The sequence below is a fragment of the Schistocerca piceifrons genome, chromosome 2, assembly GCF_021461385.2.
Source record: "Schistocerca piceifrons isolate TAMUIC-IGC-003096 chromosome 2, iqSchPice1.1, whole genome shotgun sequence".
In the NCBI taxonomy this organism is placed as follows: Eukaryota; Metazoa; Arthropoda; class Insecta; order Orthoptera; family Acrididae; genus Schistocerca; species Schistocerca piceifrons.
The window spans coordinates 448,742,671-448,768,817 of NC_060139.1; the positions used below are offsets into that span (position 1 = coordinate 448,742,671).

Sequence of the window (26,147 nt, forward strand, 5' to 3'; positions counted from 1 at the left end):
ACAGCGGTGTCTACGCTCGGCGCACTTTATTTGGCCAGAGAAGGCCTAACTGTCCCTCCAATGAGGCGACTGGAATTGAGCCAGTTGTCTCCTACTATCAAATTAGATACCAGAAAGCCAATCAGAAACATGCTTTCGCACCCGGGACAGCCCCGGAACCACGTTCTAAAAAATTTCTCTGAGCACTATGGGACTTAACGTCTGAGGTCATCAGTCCTCTAGAACTTAGAACTACTTAAACCTAACTAACCTAAGGACATCACACGCATCCATGCCCGAGGCAGGATTCGAACCTGCGACCGTAGCGGTCGCGCGGTTCCAGACTGAAGCGCCTAGAACCGCTCAGGAAACCACGTTCTGATGGCCAGGCAAACACGGAATGTCTGTGAATTTAGATATTTGTGGACTGTTATTTCCACGGAAAACTTAAGTGAAAATTTTGTCAAGCGCAGCTGTGGCAATGTATCAGTCAGTTGGTGTGCTGTCCAGCAACAGGACGAAACGGTAGTTACAGCAAGTGGTCGCCCAGACCACCTGAAGCTTTCCGTTGCGTATTGTGTGAGCAGGACATTGAGGCTGCCCGTCCAGCGGAATCCTATTGTCCTTCCAGAGCCCTGTCATGCTGGCCGGCCCGTACCCTTGTTTACTCCTGGAGGAACAGCGAATTCCGACTCGCCGTTAGCACGCCTGCCCCGTGGGAAAGGCTGTTTCTTGCCCGAAGTTCCTGTGAGCAGGTCTCGTAAGCTCAGCTAATGATATATGGATATGGTGTCTGTTCTTTCGGACATGTCCGAAAGAACACACACCATATCTATATAAGTATATAGTTCTGGCAATACCGGCCATGACCTTCCTCTTCTGTGCGGATGCACACATATTACCCGAACTCTTACGGGACTTGGTAAGAATGTCTTCCACGAGTAATGAGTGTGTTAGGTAGGGACACTACGAATGTAGTGTATGGACATATAAGGTGAGAATGTGGGTCTCGAGGTAGTCCCTGCAGTCGCAGTATCATCTGTGCCTTCGGTGGCTCAGATGGATACAGCGTCGGCCATGGAAGCAGGAGATCCCGGGTTCGAGTCCCAGTCGGGGCACACATTTTCACCTGTCCCCGTTGATATATATGAACGTCCGTCAGCAGCTGAAGATATTAATATATAATTCTAAATTCAGCTAATGATAGATTTCCCCATACCACAATCGAGTTTAAATAAAAGTGCATCACTGGCCCTGGCGAGTCATGTAGTTAAGAGCGGACAATTTGATCAAGGAAAGCAAATATCGTCGGAACCGAGAGAGAGAACGAAGGTGATAGGTAAGACTTATGCAAATCATTATTTAAAAAGGAGTAAAACGCAGGAAGACGATGTGGCACAGACCGACGGCTCACAAAGAAATGTCAACAAAAGTGCAACAATAGATGTATATGAATCACGTTAGTTGTTGCTTATGGAATTCGTTTATCAAACGAGACATTTAAAAACTGGTAGACGGGTTTTACAGCAAATGGAGGAACATGTTACGCATGGACGCAGTGCACAAATTTGCACGAAGAAATACCACGAAAACACAGCAAGTTAACAGCTGTAGGTGCAGAATGAACGATGTTTATGATTCTGCTTCAAAGGGAAAATTATATCGGGCTTATATCTAACAAACTAGATCTCAGACATTGATTGCCCAGTGTTGAATTTTAGAACTTCACGACATTTACGTATGTGGACATCGAGATGATAAATTCCTCCTACATCAATTCACTCGGACACCTACAGTCAATTAACAGCGAATTTTTCACAGTTTAACTATTCAGTTGTCCGCCTCGTAGCTGAGCGATCAGCGAGGCTGACTGCCATGCAGAGGACACGGGTCCAATTCCCGGTACTGCCAGAGACGTTTCCTTGGTGGGAGGAGTGGAATGGGGCACACTCAGGCTCGTAAGGGGCCTCATGATCGAATAGTAGAGTCTGTGGAGCCGACATCGGCGGGGAGAGCAGTGTGCCCATCCGTACCGCATCCACGTGACGTCATTGGCTTAAAATTATATGGCTGTCAGTCATGGTTGGCCGGTTGGCCCGTCTGCTTCCAAAACGGTGGAGCTCCCTCCATTCAACTGTTCAGTTGCAAAAATGTTGTCATTATGGCTTTCTAGTATCTCGTGATCAATACCATAAAACTAATACAATGCAAGTGATGTTGATGCCCATAATGGATGTGTTTGCTTACATTGAGTTGAAAACCTCTAGAATACATTTCGATGTACAAGGGTATTTGTTCTTTTTCAGACAGATCTGTCCTGTTAACTGCCTTCGATCAATATTAGTGTAAAGAACTTCGCTGAATTTTTTCTCCTACAACCGCAACATGCTGGCGTTGGGAAATGTCACCACATATTCGGGGTAATGCCGTTGAAGCAATATGAAACCAACTGTGAAAATGATTTATGTTTGGAATATGACTTCGAGATGACTGGTTACAAGTTCTGAAACACGCCCTATGAAAACTAGGACGCATTTGAATGGTCCGACAGGTGTACTTACTGCTTTCCTCAATCTTTTAGTAAAACATTCGCATTTAAACACACTTTCTATACGGTTGTTAATAAATGCCGATAATAGTATATACTCCAAACGATCTTCCAGGATGATTGTCAGGTAATAAGCAGGGAGAGCTTCCTCACATGTTTGCGCGATGGCGTGCCCTCTTCACATTAGGATAAATTGACGGCGGCTCGAAAATCGATTTACCCCTCCCAACCCGGGCGACGCTAAAGAAACTGTTGTCCATCGAAGACGTTAAAGACGAAAACATTATGTTGCAGGCTGTGCAAGTAAAGGCAAAGTTTTTACAAAAGCTTATTGCAAAACTATTCTCACATTCTGAGCAAGGGAGAATCTGTTTCTGTGAACAGTGTTACCACGCGGCAACCACATGTTAAAAAATTTCATGATAACCGTAATGGCTATTATTGGCAACTGAGACAGCGAAATAAATGGAAAAATTAATAATGAAATCTCTCTTTTATAGCGTTTCTTCTGTGCCAATGAAAATTTCAAAATTTAACCTTCATCATTAGGGCTTCACTCTATGTGTAAGATCCTTCATTGCGATGTCAACCCTCCAGAAACCCGTGTGCGTGACTTATAGTATGTCATACATTTCAAGTTGCGAAATTAAGAACAAACTATAACTCTTACTCGCAAACATTTCTGAAGTGTTAACCTCGCAATGGAAGTTCTTAAAGAAAAGCTACTGAAACCTTTATGATAAATGATGCTTTGACTTCGAAATGCACATTGGTATAAGAAAAACACTATAAAACGGAAGAGACATATGTTATCACTAAATTTTCCAAATGTTAAGGCAGTTTAATAATACATTCAATGGTTTTTTGTAAAGGCACTTTAGCAAATTGACATTCAACGACAGACAAAGTCTGTTAAATTTGTTAACCATGTTATAAAATCACTAGAGCAAAATTTATTTGCATTACCTTATTTCATATACAACCATTTTCTACCCACAGAAGAACAGCTCTTAAGCACGTGCATGCAGCGGGATATATCATTTGCTCTCATGCTTAGCATAAGGAGCGCAACGAACTGTAGTACACAATAGCCATACTTGAGACAAGACTACCGGTGGGAAAACTGATGAAATACCGAAATACTGCTATTACGAAATGATATATCAGTGCTGAAAATTGGTGGACTCCTGATTTATAAACCACTGGACGACACCGTTTCTTCGGTGTCAACACCGTGCAAACGTCAACACTCGCAGCCGGTGTTAAGTTACGTCGAACAACAGAGATCCCGTGTACAGACTCACTCAAATCTTATTCTGAAGTACGGCGGTTCAAATACTCGTCTGGTGATTCTGATTTACGTTTTCTGTGGTTTTCCTAAATCCGTTAACGCAAATCCTAAGATGATTCCTTTGACAATGACAGAGTCGTTTTCCTTCATCATACTTCTGCAACCTGACTTTGTGTTCCATATCTAACCGCCTTGTCGTCGACAGGATGCTAATCCGTAACCTCCCTTCCTGTAGATGTTTTAGGGTCGGTGAAAAGGGACGATATTCTATACTCGTACGTGTGGTGGGTTTACAAAAATGGCTCTGAGCACTATGCGACTTAACTTCTGAGGTCATCAGTCGCCTAGAACTTAGAACTAATTAAACCTAACTAACCTAAGGACATCATACACATCCATGCCCGAGGCAGGATTCGAACCCGCGACCGTAGCGGTCAGGCGTTTCCAGACTGAAGCGCCTAGAACCGCACGGCCACACCGGCCGGCGTGGTGGGTTTACACCTATTAAGGCAATGATATATGCAAAGGAAACCTTTGGAATGATGGGTTTAATTCCGAACGTTAATTACGGAATCTACACTGCTGGGAAAAAAGATGCAACACTCTCAAGGTCTGCGTTCAGTGGAACCAGGGTATAATATGTGCATTCTGACGGGTTGTAGTGTTAATGATCCATTTTTCACGGTCAACGCGCTCCTCTGTTTTGGCTCTGTGGGGAGTAACTGTCCTAAGTTTAGATGGGAAACAGTGTTTGCAACATTCATTCAAGTGTACAACCAAGCCCCAGCGATGAGTAAGTTCTCGTTCTGAACAGCTACAGCCATTTCACAGGGGTCAAATTGGAGGCTTGCGGGAAGCTGGATTGACTTGTCGACGGATTGTTGCACATGATGGGCACAATGCATCGATGGTGTATCGCTGTTTTCAACAGTGATCTGTGGAGTATTCCCACACCTGTAGATCAGGTTCTGGACATCCATGTAATAGAGACGTACGTCATGATCGATGCAATTTGCTCAACAGCGATAACTGACCGAACACCATCCAGGGACGAAATCCGGCACTTATTGCGCCTGTTGCGTCATCAGGGTCAGCCGGGAACCGTAAGCTTGCAGCACGATTAAGATCACGTGTGCCTCTGGCCAGGCTACCACTGACAAAGCATCACTACTCTAGGGTTGTGAAGGTTTTGATTGAGGAGGAGGAGGAGGAGGTTAGTGTTTAACGTCCCGTCGACAACGAGGTCATTAGAGACGGAGCGCAAGCTCGGGTTAGGGAAGGATGGGGAAGGAAATCGGCCGTGCCCTTTCAAAGGAACCATCCCGGCATTTGCCTGAAACGATTTAGGGAAATCACGGAAAACCTAAATCAGGATGGCTGGAGACGGGATTGAACCGTCGTCCTCCCGAATGCGAGTCCAGTGTGCTAACCACTGCGCCACCTCGCTCGGTGTTGACTGAGGAGTGGAATGGCGATCTGTTGCCTTCAGAAAAGAGAGCAGGTTCTGTCTGTATGCGAGTGATGAACGTACACTTGTATGGAGTGAACTGGTGAGCTGTTTATTCCACAGTGCATTCCCCACGACACACAGTCCCTGGCTTCACGGTGTGTTGAGCTATCAGTTACAACTCGTGGTCACATTTAGCCTCCCTGTAGCTCTCTAGAGGAAAGTGACCGGCGTCCGCTGCGTTGTGTAGGCTGACATCCCCGAGTCACTGCCATTTCTTCGACAGGAAGGTGATGTGCTTTTTCAGCAGGCCACTGCACGCCGATTCACACACACATACATACACACACACACACACACACACACACACACACACACACACACACATGCTGCGACAAAAAGCGGCCCACGTGATGCGCGCGGTGTACAACCATCCCGGCCAGCAAGATCACCAGATGCCTCGCCGACTGGAGACGTATGGGACATGATAAAATAGGCCATTGTTTTTTCGAGGCCTGCAAAAACCACTTCCGAATTGCAACAAAACGCGCAAGACGATTGGGATAATTTTTCGCAGGATGCCATTCGGCACGCTTAGTCTGCATGCGAGAATACACGTTTGGGATGCCGCAGAAAGGGGGAGGGGTGTTACACTGTGTACTGATGCGACTGTCTGAGCACCATTTGCTGTAACGTGTGTGTTACATTTCGTCTCAATTTGTTATCATGTACTCCTACAACGATGAACTACATGTCACCTCACTTGTCAATAAAATGACCTTGTCCTTGAGGTAGTTACATTTTTTTTTTCGGCAGTGTACTACTGAAAGTTCAATATAAAATTAAATCAGCTCTGTCATCAAAGAGCATAAGAGGCTTGGTCTTCTGTGTTGAGACTGATTATCTCCGTAATTACAATAATTTCCTTCAATATGCAAACTGGCATAACATACAGTTTTCGTACAAGATAATGTTGTTTCCACAGTATGTCTAGTTTGGTTACATGTATTAGATATAATACTAAATTTAAAAAAAAAAAAAACAAGGTTGGAAAAATAGTGATTCTACATTTACATCTATACTTCGCTTGCCACCTTACAGTGTATGGCGGAGGGTACTAACACAATCTTTCTCCCATTTCCTTGCTCCATACATGAATGGGACGTGAGAAGAATGTCGTTAATCCTCCTTATAGGATCCAGTTTCTCTGATTTTTCTCGTTCTGATCATTTCGTGATACGTACGAGGGAGTACGTAAAGTGATGTCCAACTGTTCTTGGAACGTGCGCTGTCGGAATTTCAACAGCAAACCTCTCCGCGATGCGCAAGGTCTCTCTGGGACGTCTACCACAAGAGTTTCTTAAAAACTCAGTAACGCTCTCAAACTAAATAAACGATCCCTAGACGAAACACAGAAATCTTCGTTGGATGTTCTTGTCTCTTCTATTAATTTAACTTGGTAAGGGTCACAGACTGATTTACAATATTCAACGGTGGAACAAGTAAACCACTTCTTCCGCTGACGAATTACATTTCTCTAAGATTCTTCCAAACTAAACACAGCCGGGGATATTCTTTTCCTACCGCTCGTTTTTTGTTGTCATTCCACATTAAGTTGCTCTGGGAAGCTATTTTGCGGTGGACAGCGTTTTCAGTGATTTATAGTCAATAATGCAACCAAACGGTAGTGCATCTCTTCGAATATTTATGCGCTACGCGCTACATTTAATTACGTTCACCGTCAACTCACAGTCCCTTTTAACATAAATATATGGAAAGAAAAAAATCCTTTGCGTTTTTTCCAGGTTACGTTTCAACTCTTATGGCACTATCGTACTTGTTACGTATTTAATAATCGCCACTAGAATTATAAAATGTGAGAAGAAACGTGCAATTTCTAAATTTAACTTGTTTGATAAGCACAGACCTAATTTACATGTGGCTGTTTTTGTAGTTATAATATTATACCAGTCGTTTTTTAGACTTCACTCAATTTATTGTAAGCCCACCATTAAGTAATTTTAGACCAAGTGCAGCCTCATCATCAGATGATGGCGTGACAGCAACATTATTATCTGGACCGTGTACAGATAGACACTATGTCTGTGGTACCCATGACAAATCAATCCGACTGTGCACGTTTTAGTCAGCTTACACACGTACGCACATAGTACTTAGAAGAACTTGTTTCACAGATTTCACAGTTTACTGTCAAACCAAGTACAACCTAATAGGAATAATTTGTTACTGATACCACTCTGCAATACAATCACCGCCACTCTGTTGTCTAGCTGTAAATGATCAAGCAAATAATGTTATCGTAACACCACCATCTAATGATGTGGCTCCACTTGCTCAAAAACTTGTTAACGGTACAATAGATCTATCTAATTAAGAATGCGACTGATGCATATTATTAGATCTACAAAAAATGTCAGTTCAAATCACTGTTTGGGTTCGACATCCACAATGCGTATAATTAATTTCAAAAGTTTAGCTCTATGTGAAGCACCACATATCCACACGTGCAACTGCAATTATGACTTTGGTACAATCGTATAACTTGACAGAAATCTCAGTTGCTTTAGACCCCTCCTTGCACTGCAACTGCGACAAATGGCGACGTTAAGGAAGGGTTGCTTTACTTACCGGGGAGCGCGTCCCGGTGCGTCCGACCGCAGAGGCCTCGTGCGTCACTCGCTAACAGACACCCACACAGCACGACGGCAAACCGCCGACTGCCGCGCCGCTCCGCGTGGCTTGACCCCCCCCCCCCGGCCACCGCCCCACCGCCGCCACTGCTGTCCCCCCTACCCTGCCGCGTTTCACCCCCACCCCAGGCCAAACGCTAGTTGCCATTCAGCTGCCCTGCTCATCCATTATGGGCAGGTTGTTGACACAGTTCATGAAGCGCTGCCGCACTGAATAGCAACTCGATACTCAGGAACCGGTTAATCATTAAGAAGACTGGGTAATTATATTGCAAGGAGCAAGCGTAGTGCAGAAAAAAAATTAAAAAATAAGAACTGAATTCAAAACGCTGAGCGCAGTCTCGATCGTGGCGGGAAGTAATCTTTCCCACATTAAATGGTACAGCCACGTTCACAGTCACCTTTTGTAAGTGTAGACAACAACCCTAAAATTAGTCTGCCACTCATGTTGGTCGAGAGCTGCACTCTTCATCAGCTGCATCCCACACCATCGACGGTCTGCCTTGTCTCCTCATACCTACACCTTCTCCTATGATTCTACACCATTCCTACAAACACATTTTTGAGTAACGACTAGGTTAACACGTCTCCAAATACTCTCTTTCTTTACTGAGGTGATAAACGTAATTGGAAAGTGACACACATATATACAGATGGCGGCAGAATCGCGTACGCAAGGTATAAAAGGGCAGGCCATAGCCAGAGCTGTCATTTGTACTCAGGTGAGTCATGTGATTACTGCCGCATGACGGGAATTAACAGACTTTGAACGCGGACTGTCAGTTGGAGCTTGACGGTTGCGACATTCCATTTCGGAAATCGTTAGGGAATTCAGTATTCTACAATCCACACTGTTAAAAGTGTGCCAAGAATATCACATTGAAGGCATTACCTCTCACCACGGACAACACAGCGGTCGACGGCCTTCACTTAACGACCGAGAGCAGCGGCATTTGTGTAGAGTTGTCAGTGCTCACAGACAAGCAACGCTACGTGAAATAACCTAAATCAGTGTGGGACGTACGACAAACGTATCCGTTAGGACAGTGTGGCGAAATATGATATTAATGGGCTATAGCGCAGACGACCGACGCGAATGCCTTTGCTGACACCATGACATCGCCTGCAACACCTCACCTGGGCTCGTGACTATATCGGTTGGACCGTAGACGAGTGGAAAACCGTGGCCTGGTCAGATGAATCCAGATTTCAGTTGGTAAGAGCTGATGGTAGGGTTCGAGTGTGGCGCAGACCCCACGAAGTTGCCAACAAGACACTCTTCAAGCTGATGACGGCTCTATAATGATATGGGCTGTGTTTGTAAAATGTAAACTTCCACAGCCGGATTTGTCACAATTGATAAAATATTCCGGGCTATTATTCCGTATTCGAAGGGATTTCACTTTAAAACTCGACGTTTCGTCACCATCTGAGAGCCAGGGTGTGAATCGGGCATTCAACAAAGCTACGATCTTCCTTGAAAATGTCCTCCTCAGATGGGAACGAAACGTCGAGTTTTAAAGTGAAATCCCTTCGACCACGGCATAATAGGCCGGAATATTTTATTAAATGGGCCGTGTTTACATGGAATGGACTGGGTCCAAAATGGCTCTGAGCACTATGCGACTTAACTTCTGAGGTCATCAGTCGCCTAGAACTTAGAACTAATTAAACCTAACTAACCTAAGGACATCACACACATTCATGCCCGAGGCAGGATTCGAACCTGCGACCTTAGCGGTCGCTCGGTTCCAGACTGTAGCGCCTAGAACCGCACGGCCACTCCGGCCTGCGGACTGGGTCCCCTAGTTATTCGGCTACTTGTAGATCATTGCAGCAATTCATGGACTATGTTCCCAAGCAACGATGGTATTTTTATGGATGAAAATGGGCCATGGCACCGGGCCGCTATTGCTCGTGACTCTGGCTTGAACAACATTCCGGGCAGTTCGAGTGATTTATCTGGCCACCCAGATCGCCCGACATGAAACCTATTGAACATTTACAGGATATTATCGAGAGGCCAGTTCGTGCCCGAAATCCTGAACCGGCAACACTTTCGCAATTGCGGACGTCTGTCGAGGCAGCGTGGCTCAATGTTTCTGCGGTGAACTGCGAACGACCTGTTGAGACCGTGCCACAGTCAATTGCTGCACTACACCCGGCTGAAGGGGGTCCGACACGATGACTTTTTTCACCTCAGCTTACTGCGCGGAGGAGAGGTAGTGGAGGAAAAAAAACTGAATTAAAAATGCGAATGCTATCTCGATCGTTACAGGAAGTAATCTCCCTCGTATTACAGCGCACAGTCACATTCACATTCACCTTGGTGCACTTCGGTAACTGAGGACAACAACCCTAAGGTTAGTCGGTTGGTAGTCGGTTGGTCGGAAGCTACCCTCTTCATTAGAACAATATCTGCTGCAGGCCACAGTCCGCCTCATTTCCTCATGTCTACGCCTGCTCCTGCGATTCCTTCAGATACGTTTCCCATCAACGACTTGGATAACATGTGAACAAATACTCTCTTTCTCTCTTTATGGTTTTTATTAAATCATTTTTCTCTTGGACTCGATGCAGGACGGCTACATTCGTTACTCGATCGACCTGTCCGGTTTTCAGTAGTCTCTTGTCATATCAAATTTCAAACGTATCAATTATTTCTTCCAAATAGTCTTTGTTTCGCAAGCATACAGAGATGTGCTCCTAGCATAGCCTTTTCTACTCTAAAGGTTTATAGTTTTAGATGTTAGTAGCTACTTCTTTTTACAGAAAGTCCTTATATCTTATACAGTCCTTGCACCTGTATCTTTCCTGCAGCGTCCTTCTTATATAGAACAGTACAAGTACAGATGTCTGTCTCAAAAATTCTCTTCGTGGCCAATCACGTTCGTTGACAACCACAAGAGGGAGTGTTGACGGGAAGACGAAGCAATGTACTCTGAAGCACCGCAACGTGTAACTGTTCTGAAGATGGTCTTCATAAACGTGTTTTGAAAGACTCATGAAAATTATTCTGCTTGCCAGGTTTCGTTTTGAAAGGTACAACACAGAGTTGCACAAGTGAATTATTTGCGAATACGTATGTGAGCACAAATCGCTGTTCGGTCATCAAGAACTGACATGAGTTCACTGACACTGACTGCTGGCGAAAGACAGTCAATACACACTATTGATCAAAAGTGTCGGGACACCCTTACATAACGGGAAAGTGACCATTAAATGTCACGATAGGAGGACCCGCCACTATAAGCGGAGGCGAGGAGTGTGGTGTGTTGTCAGCAGAGAAGTATTGACAGCAGATAGGTCGTTCAGGGGAGTTCAGTGATTTCGAACGTGGACTAGTCACTGGATGTCACGTGAGTAACAAATCCATCAGAGACGTTGTAACCGTTCTAAAAGTGCCGAAGACAGTTGTTAGTGATGTGACTGTGAAGTGGAAACGCGAGCAACCAGGCAGGACTGGTGCACTGACGGACAGGGACCGTCGACCGCTGCAGTAGATGGGTGTAAAAAATCGCATGAAATCAGCCGAAGTAATTGCTCGTGAATTCCAAAGTGCTGCCAGTAGTTCAGCTAGCATAATGTCTGTGAGGCTTCAAAAAGAAGAGCGGTGCAATGGCTAGGCGACTCCTCATAAGCCACAAATTTCAGAGCTAAGTGATGCTTGAGGTGGTCTTACGAGCTACACGGCAGTGGAGTGGTGGGTCACACTAAACGCCATGGCAGTCCATGGAAACTTTCGAGTGGGGTGAATGGCTGAAGAATGTTACCTGCCATCATGTGCAGTATAAACGCAGCAAGTGGTGTGTGGTGTTACGGTATGGAAGTGGATGTCGTGGTTACAGTGAGGTCACCTTATTGCCTTAAAAAATAAAAAAAAGCGCTAGATGGAGAAGTATGTGAACGCATTTTACAAAATAGTGTACTGTGTACAGTGGAGGAACAGTTCGGAGACAGTGGTTGATTGTATCAGCATGACAATGGACAATTTTATAAAGCCGCATCTGTGCGGCTATGGTTTGTGGACAATAACGTTCCTGAAATGGACTGGAGTCCGGAACTCAACTCAGTGGTACACATTTGGGATGAGTTAGAAAGTCGATTTCTCTCCAAACCCAAGCGTCTAATATCATTTACCTTCTTTGGTTCGGCAGTTGGGGAAGATTAGACTTCACTCCTGCAGTGACGTTCAGCCACATAATTAAGTCTCCAGCAGACTTCCAACCACCATAAAGGCGAAGTGTGGACACACCCAGTAGAGTCTTGTACCGCAAGGAAGCAAGGGAGAGAAAGTTGCTATGGGTGGCCAGTATCTTCTTTCTACAACACAAATGCTCACATGGATTAATACGGTTCTTTATTTACATGAAGTGGAAGCATTTACTTAACTTGAATACAGTCCATGTTTTGTAGTATAAGCTCATCAGGAATAGTCCTTTTGTAGACTGATAGAAAGGCAGTATCGGAAATCTTGCTATTGGTGGTAAGGTGTTATGGGACCAAACTGCTGAGGTCATCGGTCCTTAAGCATATGCATTACTTAATCTATCTTAAAGTAACTTACGCTAAGGACAACACACACACACCTATGCCCGAGGGAGTACTCGAACCTCCGAGGGGAGAGGGGGAGGGGGGGGAGCCGCGCGGACAGTGACAAGACGCCTTAGACCACGCGGGGCTACCCCGCGCGGCAGTCTTGCTATTACAACTTCATTTTTTCACTGATAGTAAAGTGCAAGTCTGCTTGAGGTAAACTAGTCAAACTAGTCCTGCTTTAGTCACTAACTTGGTCGCTATGCACTGTCGTAGCCCATAACAAAATAAACGCGCTCTGCAGGTAAACTGACAGACGCCAAACCGGATGATGGAGTGAGACCCTCCGGTCAGCGGCGGCGGCCTAAATACATGCCGTCGAGAGGGCGTTGGCGGCATGTTGCGTGTGGGTGTGTCTCTGGCCTCTCTTGTGATAGGCACACTTGTTCCAGTGCCTACTAATCGATCTTCACGCTTCACCTTTGCCGACCACCCCACCGACCACCCCACCTTAATGTCGACTAATAGGTCTCCGGATGCTTTGGATCAGACAGTATATAGAGTTACAATCTATCCTGCTTCATGCAGTCGACCAAATGATATGGCATGATACTGTGTTTCTGTAGTAAAGGCGAGGTAGATTTTAGGAGAATGGTTTGTTTTAAATGGACTTGGATGTATCCACTGTCAAGTGGTGCATGAGATTCAGATATTTACGACTGTGGTTGATACATGAATGAGGTTTCACCCATCTGAGTTCATGATAAAGGAAGAGAACTCAAATTAACAGTAGTAAGCTACTTCAGATGATCTATCTCTGTGCCATTTGCTGTTAGTTTATCTTCACCGTTTTAAAGAAAGCCATAAAGTCTTGCTAGCTTATACCCTGAAGCTACTTATTAGGCACAGAGTGTTTCACATGCGATGCAAGTGCAAGCACTGTGTCCTGTGCTCTGCGTGAACCAACAGCCTTGTAGGTAGGCTACGGACACTGACGATGCTGTGGACTGTGCCTCGGACTCTGACAGCTGGCATATTCTGAGGAAATCTTTTACCCTATTTAGCATTTCAGAGTGATGTGTCAATGCGGTCTATGTGCATATGCTCACAGGGCTGTGCACGAACTCAGCTTGAAACCTCACGGTAGAAGAGTAGCGCGTCTACTGAGCGTTACTGTTACTCGACTTCAGTATTAATCTCGACTACTGCAGTCTGTGAGTGACGGAGAGGCTGATACCGAAATGTTCTTTTCTTCCTGATAAAGTGTGGCCGCATTTATTGGGGTACGTGGACTCGCGAAACAACCGACGTTGTAGTTCTGAGAGTCGTTGTCAGCTACATCAGGAGCCTCTGTGCAATGTGAGAATAGGAGAGTGGTGTGCAATTAATGCTACAAGAATTAGCTGACATATCTTTTTTCACGAAACCATAAATTCTGACAGGTATGTGAACAATATACTTATTCTTTTCTCAAGGAACTAACATCTAGCCGGCCGGCGTGACCGAGCGGTTCTAGGCGCTTCAGTCTGAAACCGCGCTACCGCTACGGTCGCAGGTTCGAATCCTGCCTCGGGCATGGGTGTGTGTGATGTCCTTAGGTTAGTTAGGTTTAAGTAGTTCTAAGTTCTAGGGGACTGATGACCTCCGATGTTGAGTCCCATAGTGCTCAGAGCCATTTGAACCAGTTTTGAACTAACATCTAAGGAAATGACCTATGCTTATTTCATATAGGACAGTGCAAGAGCACTGATGCGTCTATAACAGTCTTACGAGGTATTGTTAATGACAGGAGTAACTCTCTTATAGTACAGTCTCCACGTCCACCAGTAATTCATAGATCTTCCATACTACACGCTGTAAAAGTGTTTCTGATCATACACTTTCACAGACAAACTGTAGCATGAGAAGATCAAGTTTGCAAAGGCAGCTTAGGGTGCAGGTCATGCGATACCAGATTGTAAAATAGTCGTTAAATGATCCAGGTCGTAATAACAATCCCTTCGGAAACCTTTGTGAGAACAGAGACACCACACTGCCCGCGAAAATTCGCAACACAGTGAGGACGTCGTCGTGTTAATTGCCATAAATGAACGGTAAAACTTGTAATAGAATTATAGTACATTAAAAAATTGTTTAGTGAAGGAACATCGTGTATGGCCAATATGTCTTCAATTTGGTAGGTATTAAATGAGTCCCTACCATTTCAGATAGCTTCTATCCACGCGTGAAGTTCAGCTGTACTGTTTACTGACTCTCATCTCGACCTATCCAACGGCTTTGCCACGATGGCAGCACCGGTTCCCGCCCGATCACCGAAGTTAAGCAAACTTGGGCCCGGTTAGTAGTTGGGATGGGAGACCGTAAGGGGAAAACTGGGTGTCGTTAGTTTTAAGGACGTGCAAGTCTCCCAAGTAGTGCCCAATTGAAATAATTACACCAGACCGCCGTGCCACACATTTTCTTCATCACGACCTATAGAACGCGACAGAAGTTTCACGGATCCGTTAAAAAGCCGCACTCTCCTGAAGAAGGGTTTTTAGATAATGGGAAAATACTGTGATATTCGATTATAGTTTGAGGATTGCGTTGAACTAGGGGTACAATATGAGTTTGTGTATCCTTTTCCCTGTGGCGACTGCCTTTGAGAGCACCTGCAGTTTAAAGAGTCCGCCTTCAAAGACAGTCATATATCGTGACAGATAAAAATTTGTAGTAGACAAGGGTTCTGACCTGGATCTCTGACGGAAGACGACCTCTGGTTGCAGTGTTTGGAAGTAACAGAAATAAACATCAGTGGCAATGAGTGTGACTCAGACCTGGATGCGTAACTGGTTTAAGAAAGGCTACGAGGGGAATTTGGACATACGTTCAAAAGAAGGAAAAGGTGTAGTGCCTGCTAATAATAAACAGAAGGTCAGGGGTAGAATCCAAGTGTGTCGCGAGATTTTCAGTATATTGCAGTTTCAGCAATTCATGTCATAGAACTTCGTTTCTTCATACACCTCTCCACTAATCGCTGGATAATGCACTCAGTGAGACAGCCTTCACAGCTATCGCCTCTACATCATACTCGTATTTCACGATCACTGGACACCAAACGAGTCTAGCAGGAAAAAGAGATTTGATACCAAAGAAAGGCAACTGTCTGTACTGAGGAGTCGAGTGAGGAGAGTGTCGTCATTATTTAGAAGCCACGGATAAAAATACATGATTGGCACTGTCAGTTTCAAAAATCAAAGAAGGAGTTCCAGACTTACGACTGTTGAGTGCACTATTCTCTCGACAGATCAGCTGCTCAACCGTCAGCGGTACAATGCAATATTCCTACTCCATATTCTCACTGGCAGTAGTAAATGTTTGTGGAGGCTATTGGCTACGACAGCAGGAAGACCAGTAGCCTTGTATCTGGTCATTTACAGACGGCGGTCGCCACTTAGCAGGCTGTCGGTGATAACATCTGTGGGGCAGACCTCTTCGGCTTTCCTCTGGGTCACGTGTTTACTTCTGTTGTTGCTGGAAGTACCACAACAGTTCCATAGATTTCCCGTCCTAATGATTGTGCACCGTATGGTCTACACTTCAGACCACAGCAGAACCATTCCAGTCGCTTTCCAGGTAATTGTACATTTTAAATACGGTGCTTGTTAAAGGCTAAGGAACAGTGACGTTTCCACGTATCTGTATGAAGTAGCTGGTAGAGAGACTAGCGAACAGTCCATCCCAGTGTTAGGCGAAAAGGAGCTGTCAAAGATGACGTATAAGAGCAAGCCTACTACAGTGACGCTGCAGCATGTAACTCCAGGAAAGACAAAAGCTATCAGCTGTGGTAGTGTATTAGGGGGCCAAGTAGATGACTGTGTTGGAATGTCATATCTAAGGTTACGATCGTGAGAGGGCAGTTGATTGGCTTCAGAAGGATCGAAGAGTTACCATCGCTTTGCGTTCAATCCATGAGGCAAGAAGTGTGATCCCATGACCAAACAAAACTATTGTTAACGGAGAAATAGATACAGTTGTGCAGAGATCCTCGTGGAAGGAAAAACAGGAAGAAATAGTAAGGTACATAGCTTAACCGGAGAAAGAGGATACTACATTGCTTTCTGCTTGACTGTTAGTGCTTGACCAATGGTACTTTACATGAAAGTTGTTTCCCGTTCATTCAGGAATGGGGCGTGAGATAGTAGAAGGCTGACGAGTAATTGTTAGTTGTTTGCTGATGACTGGTTTGCACAAACGTTCTAAACAGGCTTCCCCGAGGTGTAACCGCATTTCTTCAGATGTCTGCCATTTAAAATTTCGCAACGTTTTTCAATATTTTCGAACTCGAAGAAGCTTGCGACTGCATATGCTGATTTTGCTTTGTATACACGCAATGTCCGACGTGATACTCATCATACACCTTTGTGGTTTACAGTTGTACAAGCATTTTGTAAACAGTCTTTTTGCGGAAATAAATTACACTGCTCCAGCGTCTTATCAGTTAATCTGATTTGGATTATGCTTTAAATCCATCAGTGACCATCTAGTTAATTAATCAGTTACAGGAAGTTGCTTCGTTTATAGTAACTTCTATGCTCTCCACACAACCACATTTTCTGTGGTGTTGTCGCTCCTTCATCATTTCCTTACCTCTACTATCCCAGTCGTAAATAATGCGGGGGAAGAACGTCTCCTGGTAATTCTCCGTGTGAGTTGGAGTTTCCCTGTCTTTACTATCGGGTTTTTCGCTAGTTATTTTCTAGCGCCGCTTCCCACAGTTATTTGACGATCACTTCCGCGATGCCGTCACCCGTAATAAACGACCCTTTTGCAAACGCGCTGCGTTTATTTGAATCTTCTCTTTCTTCTATATTATTACTAGCTGATAAAGTTTCCAGATTGTCGATCAGATCGCAAGACTTGGTCGAACGAGAGAACTTTACGTCCTTGACGAATGAATCAAATTTCCTAGGGATTCTGCCTTTCCTACGCCTAGTTGTGCGTATCGTTACACTTTAGTTCGGCTCCGACACCATCTAATTGATATTTAACGATAGCCTTGTAATCAAACAGTTTGTTATTGAAAGTATATTATGTTTTGAATGTCGAGGGTCAACTGCTAGTCCTAGAACCAAGCGTCGCTTCTCTGTGGGTCTTCCTGTGAAGTTTGAGCGTACCTGTATAAAGCAGCAATATTCGCTATCGCGTTAGTGCTTCATTTACCAGTTTTTCGGTTACCAGTTTGCATTGTTTTTATCGTCTGCTTTGTATTTATTGTAGAGGGGGTCTTTAACTTAAGACATTTCTTGGTAATCATCGTATGGCAAAGACCATGAGGGATTTCTGGAGCCATTAAAAGAAGCAGTTCGTAACCTACGTGATCAAAAGTATCCGGACACCTGGCAGAAAATGACTTACAAGTTCGTGGTGCCCTCCATCGGTAATGCTGGAATTCAATGCGGTGTTGAACCACCTTTCAGCCTAGATGACAACTTCCAATCTCGCAGGCATACGTTCAATCAGGTGCTGGAAGGTTTCTTAGGGAATAGCAGCCCATTATTCACGGAGTGCTGCGCTGAGGAGAGGTATCGATGTTGGTCGGTCAGCCCTGGCACGAAGTCGGCGTTCCAAAACATCTCAAAGGTGTTCTGTAGCATTCAGGTCAGGACTCTGTGCAGGCTAGACCGGTACAGGGATATTATTGTCGTGTAACCACTCCGCCACAGGTGCTCGATCGAGTTGAAAGATGCAATCGCCATCCCCGAGTGGTTCTTCAACAGTGGGAAGCAAGAAGGTGCTTAAAACATCAGTTTAGGACTGTGCTGTGATAGTGCCACGCAAAACAACAAGGGGTACAAGCCCCCTCCATGAAAAACGCGACCACACCATAAAGCCGCCGCCTCCGAATTTCAATGTTAGTACTACACACGCTGGCAGATGACGTTCACTCCAGACAACGTTTCTCCACTGTTCAATCGTCCAATGTTTACAATCCTTACACCAAGCGAGGCGTCGTTTGGCATTTACCGCCGCGATGTGTGGCTTATGAACAGCCACTCGACCATGAAATCCAAGTTGTCTCACCTCCCACCTGTCATAGTACTTGTAATGGATCCTGATGCTGTTGGGAATTCCTATGTTATGGTTTGCCTATTACACTTCGGACCAAGGAATGTGGAAATCTCGCGTACAGACGTATGACTCAAGTGACACACAATCACCTGACCATTTTCGAAGACCTTGAGTTCCGCGGAGCGCCCTATTCTGATATCTAATGACTACTGGGGTCGCTGATATGGAGTACCTAGCAGTAGATGGGAGCACAATGCACCTAATATGAAAATCTTATGTTTTTGCGGGTGTCCGTAGACTTTTGATCACATAGTGTGTGTTGCTATCCACAGCACAGTACTTTACGGATTGTCGACACTGGTTTTCGACACCTTGCCACAATAAGCGGCATATGTTTCCAGTAGTTCAGCTTCTCTGCCTGAAACAACAATTCATCTGGCAATAATGTTAAAAGTGTGGCTCACAGTCTTTGGCTACGTTGTCTCCGTTCATCGTGAGAAATTTCATACTTATTAAGTGCACGAAGTCGGCGTACCCTCTAGATCAGTGATACTCGAATTGTGCTGCGCGGAGCCTTCGCGCTTTGAAGGCCTCTGCGAGGGTTCTGCCAAAGTAATATCAATCTAAAGAACAAAACACATAATGTCGTGTCACACACTAAGAAAAACAGCCCCTATAAATGTCATACCAATGTTGATTTTACAAAAGTTATTTTTTCTCTCTGTGCGTAATAGCCGAAAAAGAGACAAAAAGCAGCAGAATAACTTTATAATAACGCTAAGGGAAAAAACTACAAACAAAAGAATTTAGCTTGTACGAGTAGCTATGTGGTGACTCAATACTCCTCGTTAAACACACCCCTCCTGCCTGAGATTCGAGTCGTGTCTCGGGCATGGGTGTGCGTGTTGTCCTTAGCGTAAGTTACTTTAAGTAGTGTGTAAGTCTAGGGACCGATAATCTCAGCAGTTTGGTTTCTTAGAAATTCACACACATTTGAACATTTGGAACTAAACACCCATGCAGCAGCCATTCTGACACTTTCTCCCTCCCTTCCTCTCTCTCTCTCTCTCTCTCTCTCTCTCTCTCTCTCTCTCTCTCCTGTATCCATCTCTCGCTGTGTGCTTTCTCCTCTCCACATTCCGTGAACGTTCCACTACGTTCTCTGCATTTCTCTCTCTCATCCATTAACACCTGGAACCACCTCAAAGGGTTTTGTCGCTCCACTATGCTTGACTGCCCGGGTGGTTGTGGTGGTGGTGGTGGTGGTGGTGTGTTGGGGCTTATGGGCGCTCAACATCGAGGTCATCAGCGCCCTGACACACATTAAAAGGAACGAATGTGGACAGACCTAAGGAAACTAAAGCACACACTCAAACAAAGCAGGAAAAGAAGGAAAATGCTACCTAAGAAAGTAAAACCTAAGGAAAGGGGAAACATAGCAACAAGAATGTCACAGGAAATTGTTATTGGCTGACCACTTACATAAAATATGGGCGAGCTTGTCACACAGTGAGCAAATTAAAATCCTCTACCTAAAATCTTTGTAAAAACATTTGACAGGGCACAGAACTTTAAAACTTTAGCCACATTCGTCCGAGTGTTGCCTAAAGGAGATGGCAGGTCCGCTGGCAAGTCAGCCGCGACCCGCTGGTCAGAAAATAAAACGCAATCCAATAAAACGTGGCGCACAGTGACCTGGACGGCGCAAGCACCACACATTGGAGGGTCCTCTCGCCGGAGCAGGAAGCCGTGCGTCATAGGGCTGTGGCCTATTCGAAGCCGAGTGAGGAGAACCTCGTCCCGTCGATGGGGCTGAAAGGAAGTACACCACACACGCGTTGTGGGCTTGACTGTACGGAGCTTATTGTCAGTCACTTCCAGCCACTCATCCTCCCACCGACGCATGACCAGTGAGCTCAACAGCGAGGTGAGTGCGTGCTAGGGGATAGCACACTGAGATACTTGTGGGGCGAGACACGCCTCCTTGGCTGCGAGATCTGCCCTTTCTTTCCCAGCAATGCCGACATGCCCCGGAACCCAGCAGAAAGCTACAACTTTCCCCAATCGCTGTAGTCGGAGGAGGGCATCCTGGATGGTCTGGACAATTTTGTCTGCCGCATACAAACGTTGCAATGAGTGAAGGGCACTGAGTGAATCGGAACAGACAAGAAATTTAGGAGAGGAAGAATGTCTCATGTGCTCCAGTGCCCGCAAGATCGCAAACAATTCTGCATCAAAGACAGTAAAAGTCTGAGGCAGTCGGACCTTGACGACACGATATGGAAAAACAACTGAGCAACCAACAGAATCCCCTTGTTTCGACCCATCCGTAAAAACAGTTACATAGTCGTGGTGCTCAGATAAGAGGGCAGAAAATGCTGCATTAAAAACGGTGGCAGGAGTGCAATCTCTCTTGTACTGCAATAAATCTAAAATCACTCCGGGCCTCTTCAGTAACCAGGGTGGCAGGCGGTTAAAACCTTGGATTTGGGGTTGTACAGACTCCACACCGAGGGACTCTAGTACACGTTGCACACGGATCCCAAACGGCAACGTAGCCCGGGGACGGCGGGAAAAAAGGCGGTCCAGAGGTGGATGGGCAACAAGACGTTGAGCAGGCGAGCTGGGAGCTGCAAGAAACTTACAAGCCTGGCGCACCAGCAGGAGCTGTCGGCGGATGGTAAGTGGCGGTTCGCCAGACTCAGCACAGAGGCTGGGCACGGGACTGGTCCGATAAGCACCCGTGGCCAGTCGGATCCCGGGGCTGTGTAAACCCGCGCCGCACAGAACAGGGTAGAATTCCTACTCGAGTTTGAAATTGCAACGCGCAGTCCTATTTGGCAAGTCGCACTGCTCCCAGATCACAGAATATTGGTTCAAAATGGCTCTGAGCACTATGGGACTTAACATCTGAGGTTATCAGTCCCCTAGAACTTAAAACTACTTAAACCTAACTAACCTAAGGATATCACACACATTCATGCCCGAGGCAGGATTCGAACCTGCAACCGTAGCGGTCGCGCTGTTCCATACTGGCCGGCCGCGGTGGTCTAGCGGTTCTGGCGCTGCAGTCCGGAACCGCGGGACTGCTACGGTCGCAGGTTCGAATCCTGCCTCGGGCATGGGTGTGTGTGATGTCCTTAGGTTAGTTAGGTTTAAGTAGTTCTACGTTCTAGGGGACTTATGACCTAAGATGTTGAGTCCCATAGTGCTCAGAGCCATTTGAACCATTTTTTTGTTCCATACTGAAGCGCCTGTAACCGCTCAGTCACTCCGGCCGGCACGAAATATTGGATTTGTGTTTATTGACTACAGTTGTAAAATTCAGTATCTTGTTACGATAGTATTCTATTTTCGTCAAACTGATGATTTTAATATGTAAAATGGAACATTGGCTTAAAGGAATTGCAACAAAATCTTGCATCGAAGTTTCAAATATGGTTCGGCTGGACTATGTGGCATCAACTTCAGAGATTTCCAATCAAGACTATGAGATTCAAGAAGGCGATGTAACGACTTCAAGCAGTGAGACAACTGAAGACTCACTAACGATGAAAAAAAGAAAGGATGATGAAACTTACATCAGTCTCGAATCTATTGATAGTAACGGCTCACCATTCTCTGTGTTATACAGAACGATACTTCCGAATAGTTCCATGATACTGCTAAGGTGTGCCGACATTTAAAACTTACACATCCCATTTGTAGAGACAAGAATGAAGAATTTTTTATGGGTAAGAAAGAATAATTATTAGAAGTCAAAAACTGTGTAGTATGCGACCCAAACGATGAACGAAAAAGCCATGGAGTTGTCATATTTTGTCATCTGTCACATTGCAAAGTGGGTGAAGCGAATATTGTCACTGAGAATTAAATAAAATGGTGTGTGGCAGACATAATTCAATGTAATCTCCATGAAAAATCTGATAATCATCTCTCCACAGTGCAGTGCCACTTTCGGGCAAAACTGTTTTGCGCCAAATTAACGATCTCGCAGGCTGTATCACACAAGAATTAGTTGTTCGCCTTTAACACAACAAATTTGTATTGAAAATGAATGAGTCGGCTGATGTAGTTGGACTACCAGCTTGCTGATAATTGTACGATATCCGTGTAAATATCCACTCGTACAAGACTTGCTTATGTGCACATAGCTGATAAATAATATTGCCAGAAAAGAGATTCTTAACGCAATTAACAATATTTTTGAAATAAACCATCTCGATTGGCGTGATTGTGTCGACATAAGTACAGATGGGGCCAAGGCAATGACTGGTAAAACTGCAGGAGAAGTATCACTAATAAAAAGTTAAGTGCCGAATTATAGTTCCTGCCGTTGTATCCTGCAGAGACAAGCACTCACGATAAAAAAATAAAGAAGGTTCCACCAAATCTAAAATTGCTTCTTGATGAAGCAATAAAAATAATCATTTGCTTTAAATGATGTCTTCTTCATTGCCGACTGTTTGCAATATTGTGTGAAGTTTATGGGAGCAAACATAAAACACTACTCCTCTAGCTGAGGTTAGATGCTTATATCGGGGTAATATTCTCTTGAGATTATTCGAACTAAGAGCTGAATTACAAGCATTTCTTTTAAATTTAAAGATCATTTGAGGGATGTGATTTGGTTCTTCAGACTAGCTTTTTTTGGCAGACATACTTGGAAAAGTATTTGGAAAATATAATGAATTAAATATATGTTTACAAGTAAAAAAGACAATTGTTTTCAATGCTAATAAAAGAAGATCAGCAACCAAAAAGATTAGTTTTTTTATTGTTTTTGTCGGCAAGAGAGAACTAGAAAGGTTTTTTTTGGCGAGACAGTAGAATTAGTCAATGAAATATTCGAAGAATTGGTGCAATGTCTCCTTGATATGCAGACAACTTATTTTCCTGAAGAGAAAAATACAAAACCGAAAATGAATTCACGGACTCAGAATCCTTTTGTAGCGATTTTTCAGAAGTCAGAGCACATTAAATACGTCATGCGAAACCTGTGAATAATTTTTGAGAAATGACTTCAGTTTCAAGCACGGAATCATTGTTCAACATGATGAATATTAACTTCCCACAAAGGCTCTGACTGTTCTTCTTCGGCTCGCAACAACATACTTGTGGTGAAACAGGATTCTCAGCATACGCAGTCGACTGGATGCTGAGCCTGACATGCGTCTACATCTCTCTTCTATCAAGCCTGATGGTGAACTGTTGGTCAAAAATAAAAAAACAACTTCATACCTGCCACTAAATGGAAACAGTTTCATCAGTTTACTGTGGAATCAATACGTTGTTGTTCTGTGGTGTTTTGTATATTGTTGTAGAAGTGAGTAGTGTATAATATACCTATTCCTGCATGAGCTTCATTAAATGATTATAATTAAAGAATGAACATAAAAGAGGTTTAGCTTAATATAGGACTCCGTAAAATATTTAGTATTTCAAAAGGGTTCCGTCGCCGAGGAAAGTTAGACGACCGCTGCTCTAGATATCTGTCTTGGCAACGCGGTACCAGGGTTACCAAAGGTTAAAACATGTGTTTGGGCATTCCGTAGTGTTTGTCAGATAGACACGTAGAACCAGTAGAAACTGATTTACCGCCGATGTGAACAGGTATAGAGGACCACGTCCTGGAATCTGTAGAGCCTTACGAAACACGCGCTAGTGTCGAAATGAAGCATGGCAGAATGCTATGAAAGCAACAACGAAACACAGGCCACAGCCTTATTGCAAGGATACAAGGTAGCAGTCAGGTCTGAACGGAACACGTATGAAAGCTTTTTTTGATGATTACCTGACAACATCAGGCGTATTGGAAGCGATCTCAGAATTTAAACAAGATTGCTCTTCTTATTACAGAATTTTATACGATACTGCAGTGGCTGTGTTATTCAGATTTACGATGCTAATTTCTTTTGGACATGCATGCATCTCCTTAGAAACAGACACCGCAGCGACTACAGCCGTTATGAAATACATTAAATGTTTTCGCAATTGCGACATGGACAGCCATCAGCTGTAGAATGGAATGACGACAGTGAAAATCTGTGCCAGGCCAGAAACCGAACCCGGATTTCCCTCTTATCGGGAGCGGTCGCTTTACCATTTGGCTAGCCGCGCACGACTCACGGCCAGACCCATGCGTCTACAACCTGAACTCATACATCCATTGTGTATATTCCCGTACAGGGGAGACATTTTACTCGAAAGTCGCTTGTGCGGTATCGGCAGACAAATGCGACAGTACAGTGCCTGTGTTATTCCGATTTGCGTTGGCTTGTGATGGCTGTTTGACGGGTAAATCGACACGAAGACCGTTTCTGAAAAGTGTATCACAAGATTCGAAGTAACGAACAACCACTTTAGAATTTGTTCCTAGTGGTCTCACGGGAACTATTTATGTTCCAAGTCCCGGAGGCAATAGAAATTTAATGAGTATCGTGGACGAGGCAAGCAGATACACATTTGTGCGTTTCTTAAAAAATAAGGACGAAATATTTGAAGAATTCAAGAAATGGGAGGTTGACTTGGAGAAAGTTCGCATGGACAATGGCCTACAATTCTGTTCGCGCAAATGATCGCAGCTCTGTGAATGTAAGGGAATTGGGCATGGAATAGCAATGGCGTACACACCGCACCAAAACCGTGTAGCTTAACGACTCAGCTGAACGTTAATGGATATGGTAAGGTCACAGTTGCAAGGAAGTAATTTACCTAAGATTCTTGGGCTGAGCTGATGTACGCTGCGGCATACATAAGACATCGTGTTACAAACAGCCATAACAACGAAAGAATGCGTTATGAATTGTGGTCAGGTAGAAAGCCTAGTGGGAGACATTTACCGGTGATAGTAAGCGAAGTTTTCATTAGCGCACCCAAACAAATACGACGTTCTAAATTATCCAAAAGGGCAGGAAAAAGTGTTTTTATAGGATATACTTAATATGGCCGCGGATACAGAGTCTGGATGCCAGAAACGAAACAGATTGTGGAATGCAGGGACTGCGTGTTCAAAGAATTTTTGAACAGAAAGCCGCAACTGCAAATAAGAAACAGAAAGAAACTATTGAACTGTACAGTGACGGAGTATTATCATTCCCAAGTATTGAAGATGTGTGTACAAGCTAAATGCAAAGGAAGGGAAAGCTGTTCCGTCTGTATATGTGGATGATATGCCTACATTTGCACAAAATGAAGAGATGAGGCAAAAGGTATAAAATTCTTTTACAAAGTTGCCTTGAAATCAAGCACATCGAAGTGGTATCACACATGTTAGGAGTGAAATTTGACAACAGCGAAGATGGAACGTTCGACGTGACAGAAGCGTAATCCTTCCGCAGATTGGCTCAGATTGCAATGCTGGGCCATCAGTAAGTATCAACGTGCGAACCATTCAACGAAACATCATCGATATGGGCTTTCGGAGCCGAAGTCCACTCGTGTACTCTTGATGACCGCAAGACACGAAGCTTTACGACTCACCTGGGCCCGTCGACTCCGACGTTGGACAGTTGATGACCGGAAACATGTTTCCTGGTCGAACGAGTCTCGTTTCACGTTGTATCGAACGGATGGACGTGCAAG

At 44.5% G+C, this 26,147-nt stretch overlaps 1 long non-coding RNA gene across 1 annotated transcript in view; it reads right to left on the bottom strand.

Moving 5' to 3' along the window:
• LOC124777928 overlaps positions 1 to 7,997 on the bottom strand; it is a 273,328-nt gene extending 265,331 nt beyond the window's left edge. The window contains exon 1 of the long non-coding RNA XR_007015806.1: positions 7,915 to 7,997. This is a non-coding gene — a long non-coding RNA (uncharacterized LOC124777928). The remainder of the gene's footprint in view (positions 1 to 7,914) is intronic.
• Between the last annotated feature and the right edge of the window lie 18,150 nt (positions 7,998 to 26,147).